This window comes from Lontra canadensis, unplaced genomic scaffold (assembly GCF_010015895.1).
Source record: "Lontra canadensis isolate GAN:19392208 unplaced genomic scaffold, GSC_riverotter_1.0 scaffold19, whole genome shotgun sequence".
NCBI classification, from domain to species: Eukaryota; Metazoa; Chordata; class Mammalia; order Carnivora; family Mustelidae; genus Lontra; species Lontra canadensis.
The window spans coordinates 11958762-11966234 of NW_022631013.1; positions in this window are offsets into that span (position 1 = coordinate 11958762).

A 7473-nucleotide genomic window follows, 5' to 3' on the forward strand; every position below is an offset into this window, starting at 1 on the left:
TGGGGACAAAATTCTTTGGCTTTATCTGATTTGGAGTTCATGGAGCTTCTTGAGTATGTAGGTTTGTTGTTTGCCAAATTTGGGAGGTTTTCAGCTGTTATTACTTCAAACATTTTTCCAGCTCTGCACCCTTTTCTATTTCTGGAAGTCTAATGGAACAAATGCTGCACTTTTTTTATTATTACACAGGTCCCTGGGGATCTTTTGGGGTTGTATTTTTCCTCACTGTTTTCCAGACTTATTTTCACTCATTGTTATGTTTGCTGACTTTTCTGTCATCTCTATTCTGTTTTGGAATATACCAGTGAGTTTTTAATTTCTGGGTTTTCTTATTTTCCAGTCCTAACCTTTCCATTTTGTTATTCTCTATATTTTCTATTTCCTTACTGAATCTTTCTAGTTAACCATTTGTTCCAAGGGTATATATGATTCTTAGAGCATTCTTAAATTAGCTGCTTTAAACTCTTTGTCAAATGATTCCAATGTCTAAGTCATCTTGGTATTGACTTGTGTTGACTGTCTTTATTTGTGAGTTGAGGTTTTCCTTACTCGTATGCCGATTAATTATTCATCTGCCAAGTTTAAGAATATATATTAAACATTTTGAATGTTAGTCTATGAAACTCTGGCTCTTGTTTAAATCATATGAAGAATGTTGATATTTTTGTATTAGAATGCAATTGACCTCATTTGATTTAGGCCATAAGTTCCAAACCACTCTTGTGGACCATGGTTAGAATTTCATTTCAATTTTCAAAGACTTTGCAAGGGTGTTCAGAGCTACACCACATGTGTACCACCCAGTTGACAGTCTGGGACCTAGACAGTGGAAAATTCAGTTCTCAAAGTCTTAGGTACTGATTAATCAGGTCAAACCTAATTACAGCTCAGGGCTGAGCCCAGAAATTTGTAAACTATTTTACATGGTCACTTCCCCAAGCTACTCCCTCTCTGTGATCTCCCTTGTACTATTCACTTCCCTGAGGTTCCTCTTTTTGGCTCTCCACCAGAAAACTAGAGCTTTGCTTAGCCCACTCTGCCTGCCATCCACTTTCATAACTGTGCCCGTATCTGAGGCTGGGTGGCAGAAGAATCAGAGGATAAAAACTAGTGAACTCATTGCCAGTTCAGTGATTCATATTTTTGGTCTTCTTCCCAATTTGCCTGCCACTATTTACTCTTCAGAGTCCTCAAATAGCTTCTGCTCCATGCATCCTGACTAGCTTTTATAGCTGCATTCAGTGGGAAAGACCAGGAAGAATGTGCTTACTCCATCTCACTCCCACACATGGTTTTTTCAACTATATTCATGAATGATTTTGCCTGTAATTTTCCTTTCCCTTACTGTCTGTTTCGGGTTTTGTATCAAGACTGTGCTTACAATAAAATCAGTTGGAGTGTATTCTCCCTTTTAAAATTCTCTGGAAGAATATGTGAAGACAAGTTTCACTGATGAAGGCAAATGGAGTTTTTTTTGTGGGAAGGATTTTGGTTTATTAAACTGGTTTTACTTGTTATAGGAATATTCAATTCTATTTCTCCTTGTGTTATTTTAAAGTTACATTTTCTAGGAATTTTTCATTTAAACTTTCAAAGTTATTAACATATAACTGTTTGTATACCTTCTTTTGATCCTTATATTATGTTTAAATTTTCAGTGACCCCATTTTTAGTCCAGATTTTGAATTAAAAAAAAATCATTCTCACATAAGTGTCTTTATGACTTTGGATAGGCAATGGCTTCTTAGATATTACTCCAAAATCACAAATAACCAATATCAAGTTTAAAAACACGTGTGCCTCAAAGGACACCATCAAGAATGTGAAGACACAATTGAGAAAATATTTGGAAAGCATGTATCTGACAAGGAAATTGTATTTAGAATATATAAAGAACTCTTACAACTCAACAACAAAAAGCAAAAATATTAGAAAAAAGAAAAATTAAAAGATGGGCAAAGGATCTGAATAGACATTTAGATGTGCATATGGTAAATAAGTGCAGGACAAGATGTTCAGTATCATTAGCCACCAATGAAAAGCAAATCAAAACCATGAGATGCTACTTCATACCCACTAGGATCACTATAATAATAAGTGTTGGTGAGGATGTGAGAAAAAAAAAAAAAGGAAACCTTATACAACGTTGGTGGGAATGTAAAATGGTTTAACCACTTTGGAAAACATTATGGCAATGTCTCAAATGATTAAACATGGAGTTACCATATGACCTAGTAATATATATATGGGGTATATTATCCATTAATTTCATTTTTAGGTATATATACTCAAGGGAAATGAAAACACATGTGCATAAAAAAACTTGTACATGAATGTTTATATATAACAGTCAAAAAGTAGAAACAACCCAAATGTCCATCAACTGATACATGGATAAATGAGATATATCCACACAATGGAATGTTACTCAATCATCAAAAGAAACGAAGTACTGATGTGTGCTATAACACGGATGACCACTGTAACTATTATGCTAAGTGAAAGAGGCTAGTCACAAAGAAGCACATATTATATAATTCCATTTTCATGAAATGTCCATCTTAGGCAAACTTATAGAGACAAAATGTAGAAACCTAGTGCCTAGAATTAGAGGGTTTGAGAAGATGGAATGTAAAATTTCTCTGGGGGTAATGAAAATGTTCTCAAATTGATAGTGGTGATGGATGCACAACTCTGTGAATATGCTAAAAGCCACCAAATTGTACACTTTACCTGGGTGAATTGTACGGGATGTGAATTGTACCTCAATAAAGCTATTAAAAGTTATCATGCCTCTGTCTTGATCATTCTTTCTTGGGTTACTCACTCTGGAGAATGCCAACTGCTCTGTCCTAAGCAACATTTTGGAGAGGCTCGTGTGGCAAGGAGCCAACAGTTTCTGCCAACAGCCATGTAAGTCACCTTGGAAGTGGTTATCCTGTCCCCATCAAGATTTTCATGACTGCACCCATTGCCAATAGATTGACTGCAACCTTATGAGAGATCCCGAGTCAGAACCATCCAGTTAAGCCTGCCCAGATTCCTGACCCTCGGAAATTGTTTAATAATGTTTGTTACCTTAAGGTGCTAAGTTTTAAGATAACTTATTACAGAGCAATAGATAATACAAGCCCATCTAGCTCTTTAAGACAGGAATTTCTAATAAAATTTTGTTTTATATTTAATAATTATAAGATTTTCTGGTATACTTTGCTATTTGATTAAATGTATACTACTAATAATTATGTCAATCCAAAACAAAATTTTAAGAGCGTTATGGTCATGGGATATTTTTAAATAGTCAATTATACTTATATCACATATTTTTGTTACAAAGAAGTATGATACATTGACCAATAAAAGTCTTTCAAGCAGGGCTGCCTGAGTAGCTCAATTGGTTGAGTGTCCAACTCTTGGGTTTCAACTTAAGTTGTGACCTCAGACTCATGGGATGGACCCCTGAGTGGAGCTCCATGCTCAGTGCAGAATCTACTTGTCCCTCTCTCTCTGCTCCTCCTCCTGCTTTCTATCTCTAAAATAAATAAATGAGGGGCGCCCAGGTGGCTCAGTGGGTTAAGCCTCTGCCTTTGGCTCTGGTCATGATCTCAGGGTCCTGGGATTGAGCCCCACGTCGGGCTCTCTGCTCGGCGGGGAGCCTGCTTTCTCCTCTCTCTCTGCCTGCCTCTCTGCCTGCTTGTGCTCTCTGTCAAATAAATAAATAAAATCTTTAAAAACAAATAAATAAATAAATAAATGAAATCTTAAAAGTCTTTCAAGCACAAAAACATTCTAGGGGCAAGTGTTGGAATGATGGGATGTGTTCAAGGAGCAAAAGTAATACTATGAAGTTTTTTAGTGTTAATAAAAGACTTTGCAATGTATTTTTTTAATGGATGATAGTATCAAACCATTACGTAGACATCATTAGATACATTTAGAAGAGCAATGCAACAATTTTATTTGAAAGGATCAATATTTACAATATATTAGAAATTACATCCTTGCAACTACTTAAGTTATGAAAAAATTAAGATGTCAATTCAAAAATGCACAAGAGGCCTGTAAATTTTTTAAAAATTGTTTTAGGGAAGTATTTTTTAATTTTTAATTTTTTAAATTTAATTAATTAACACTTAACATGTTATTAATTTCAGAGATAGAGGTCAGTGATTCATCAGTCTTATATAATACCCAGTGCTCATTACATTCTGTTGGGAGGGTACTTCTTATCTTGCTTGGAGTTCATGGTGATTCTTAAAACTATGGTCTGGTTTCATCAATTTTGGGAAATTCTTAGCCATTTTATCTTCTAACACTGCTCCATTCTCTCTCTCCTCCTTCTAGCTAAAATTACATGTTTATAAAACCTATTCCTGAGGCACCTGGATGGCTCAGTCAGTTGAGCCTCTGACTCTTGGTTTTGGCTCCAGTCACAATCTTGGGATCACGGGACTGAGTCTGCATCTGGCTCTGCCTGCAGCGCTGATTCTGTTTGAGATTCTCTCCGTCTCCAGCCCACCACTGCTCGCTTGTGAGCACACGTGCTCACACACACTCTCTCTCTGCGAAACAAAACCTTAAAAAAGCAACCCAAAACCTATTCCTCATATCCCATATGATTTTTATGCTCCTTTTGGTGTTTCAGCCTGGATACTTTTGTGCTTTATCTTCTGGTTCACTAATTCTCTTTTCAGCCAAGTCTGATCCACTATTAAATTTATCCACTGAATTGTTAATAACACTATATATTTTAATAATACTATAAATTTTAGTTCTCACATTTTTAAACTGTTGAAATTCTCTATTTTATTTTTTTAATTAACATATAATGTATTAGCCCCAGGGGTACAGGTCTGTGAATCGCCAGGCTTACACACTTCACAGCAATGAAATTCTCTATTTTAATTCCTTTAACTCAATCATAGGTATTTTATTTATTTTATTTTTTTTTAGATTTTTTTTTTTTTATAGAGATCACAAGTAGACAGAAAGGCAGGCGGAGGTGTGTGTGTGTGTGTGTGTGTGTGTGTGTGAAGCTGGCTCCCCGCTAAGCAGAGCCCGAGCAGAGAGCCCAATGCAGGGCTTGATCCCAGGACCCTGAGATCATGACCTGAGGCGAAGGCAGAGGCTTTAACCCACTGAGCCACCCAGGTGCCCTAATCACAGCTATTTTAAAACCTAGGTCTGATAAATCCATTATCTGATTGCTCTGGAATTTCTATTCTGTCTCTCAAAATGTCTCTGAGCACGTTCTGTCTTTTCATGCTTAAGTTATTTTTGGATGAAATTTTTTCTATTGGAGAGAATTTACTGTTGCTTTTGGCAGGCAGCTCTAGGCTAAAGACACTAGAAAGCCTGGATCATTTTAATTCAATCAAGGAATTATAGGATTCAAAGCTGTGATTTAGTCAATTTTCACCATGATTCCAACTGTGTAGCCCTGCAGGAGCCCAACTAAAAACCTGATACAGTTATCAGGGTCCTTCCTTTTTGGTAAGCCCTCAATTATTTTCCCAGCCTTGTCCCCAAAGCCCCAAAGATTTATTTATTTGAGAGAGAGAGAGAGCACGAGTGGGGTGAAGGGCAGACAGACGAACAGGCTCTCTGCTGAGCCTGCCCAATCCCAGGCCCCTGGGATCGTGACCCGAGCCAAAGGCAGACACTTAACCAACTGAGTCACCCAGGCGCCCTTCCTCCCAGCCTTGTTTACTGAAAGCCCTACTCAGCTTCTCAGCTTTCAGAACAATCTCTTTGAGAGAAAAAGTGGCTGGAAATGTTAGGATCATTCTTCTTGGCCTACCCTCCTCTCCTAGAACTTGGGCCTACAATTCCTTACTCCTTTGGTAATCCGCTGATGCCCTCAGATTTTGAAAACTTCTTGCCCAGCTTTTCTAGTTATTTTCAGCAGAAGAGCTCTAGGCAACTCTGCCCACCATTGCTAGAAGTAGATCCTCCACTCCTAAATGTCAAACTGATTTCCAATATCCTGTTGAATGCCTCCTGAGTATCTCACAGTTCCCTTGGGCTCACTAAGAAGCCACACTGAAGTCTTGGTCTTATCTCTTGCCTCATCCTACTCAACTGGCTTTTCCTGTTGTAGCTATTTCTGTTCGTGGTTTTCTAAGCTATAAATATTGCTTGTGGGGGCACCTAGGTGGCCCAGTCTGTTAAGCCTCATTCAGCTCAGGTCACAATCTCTGGGTCTTGAGACTGAGCCCCACATGGTGGGCTCCACACTCAGCAGCAGGGAATCTGCTTGAGATTCTCCCTCTCCCTCTGCTGCTCCCCCCTGCTCGCATTCTCTAAAATAAATCTTTAAAAAATATATACTGTGAATGTCTTCCCTCCTAAGTGCTGTCAGTTACCAAGTTCTCTGTACATTACCTCCATTATTTTCTTTCCATTGGAGCCCACTGCTCTGTTCTTGAAATACCGTCCTCAGCCTGTCCTCTCCCAAACCACTGCAGGTTCACTGCAGCACCTTTCCTAACCGATGTCCCTTCTTTCAGACCCCTCTCATATGCTTACACTGCCTGAGCTGCTAGAAGATTCTTTCAAAACAGGGTTCTAAATCATTGCCTGCTTAAAGTCTTTCAAAGGCTCCTCACAGCCCCTGAAATTCAGGAATAATCCTCATCTGGGCAATCAAGCACTCCCTGAAGTGACTCCACACTTGCCTTCAGCTGTATCCATTTATTTGCAGGAGCAGTGCCATCTGTCCCTCAGCTACTATTGCTGTGAGCATCCAATATTGTCTTTGGACTCTCTCATGGTCCTCCTTTCCTATTATCCTCCGCTCGGGACAGGAAGAGATTGTCTCCAAGAAAAGATGAACGTGAAACTACATTATATGTTGTCGATAATTTATGTTAGGGATGAGCATTAAACAAGAAGAGGGAGGAGAAAACTGAGTGCAGTGCAGGCACTAAAATTTTTAGTTTCTTAAATGTTTTTCTTCAAAACTTTCCTACGTTCCGTACTAAAAAAGACTAAAAATCCACGCTTTAAGCAAATAATTACCTCTTTTTGTCATTAAAGATACATGCATATTTTAAAAACCACTTTCCTGTCCCTTGCTATCTCTGGAGACTTCTTTGACCTCCGGTTGGTTGGTCTTTGCTCTTTTCCTTTTCAGGGGGTGGTGGTGAAGGAGAAAGGTCCTCCTGTCGGCCACTGCTTATCTCGGCAAGACCACGATTAACTGTGATCACCCATTATCCTTTCTATGGTGTAGACAAAATCCCCTGAGGTAAAATACTGAAGGAATTTTAGAGAAAGCTCCTGCTCTCCTTAGCTGACAAAACATGTACTTACAAGAGGTTGTTACCATTACAGAGGTACCCAGGAGACCTGGGTTTCTTCTTGACCACTCTCTCCCTACGTGATTATACCCTTCCCATACAAGTGCCTGTTTCCATATGAAATTTCTAAGTGATCCCTACGCACAGTGTTCCAGTTCTAGAAACTTCTGTC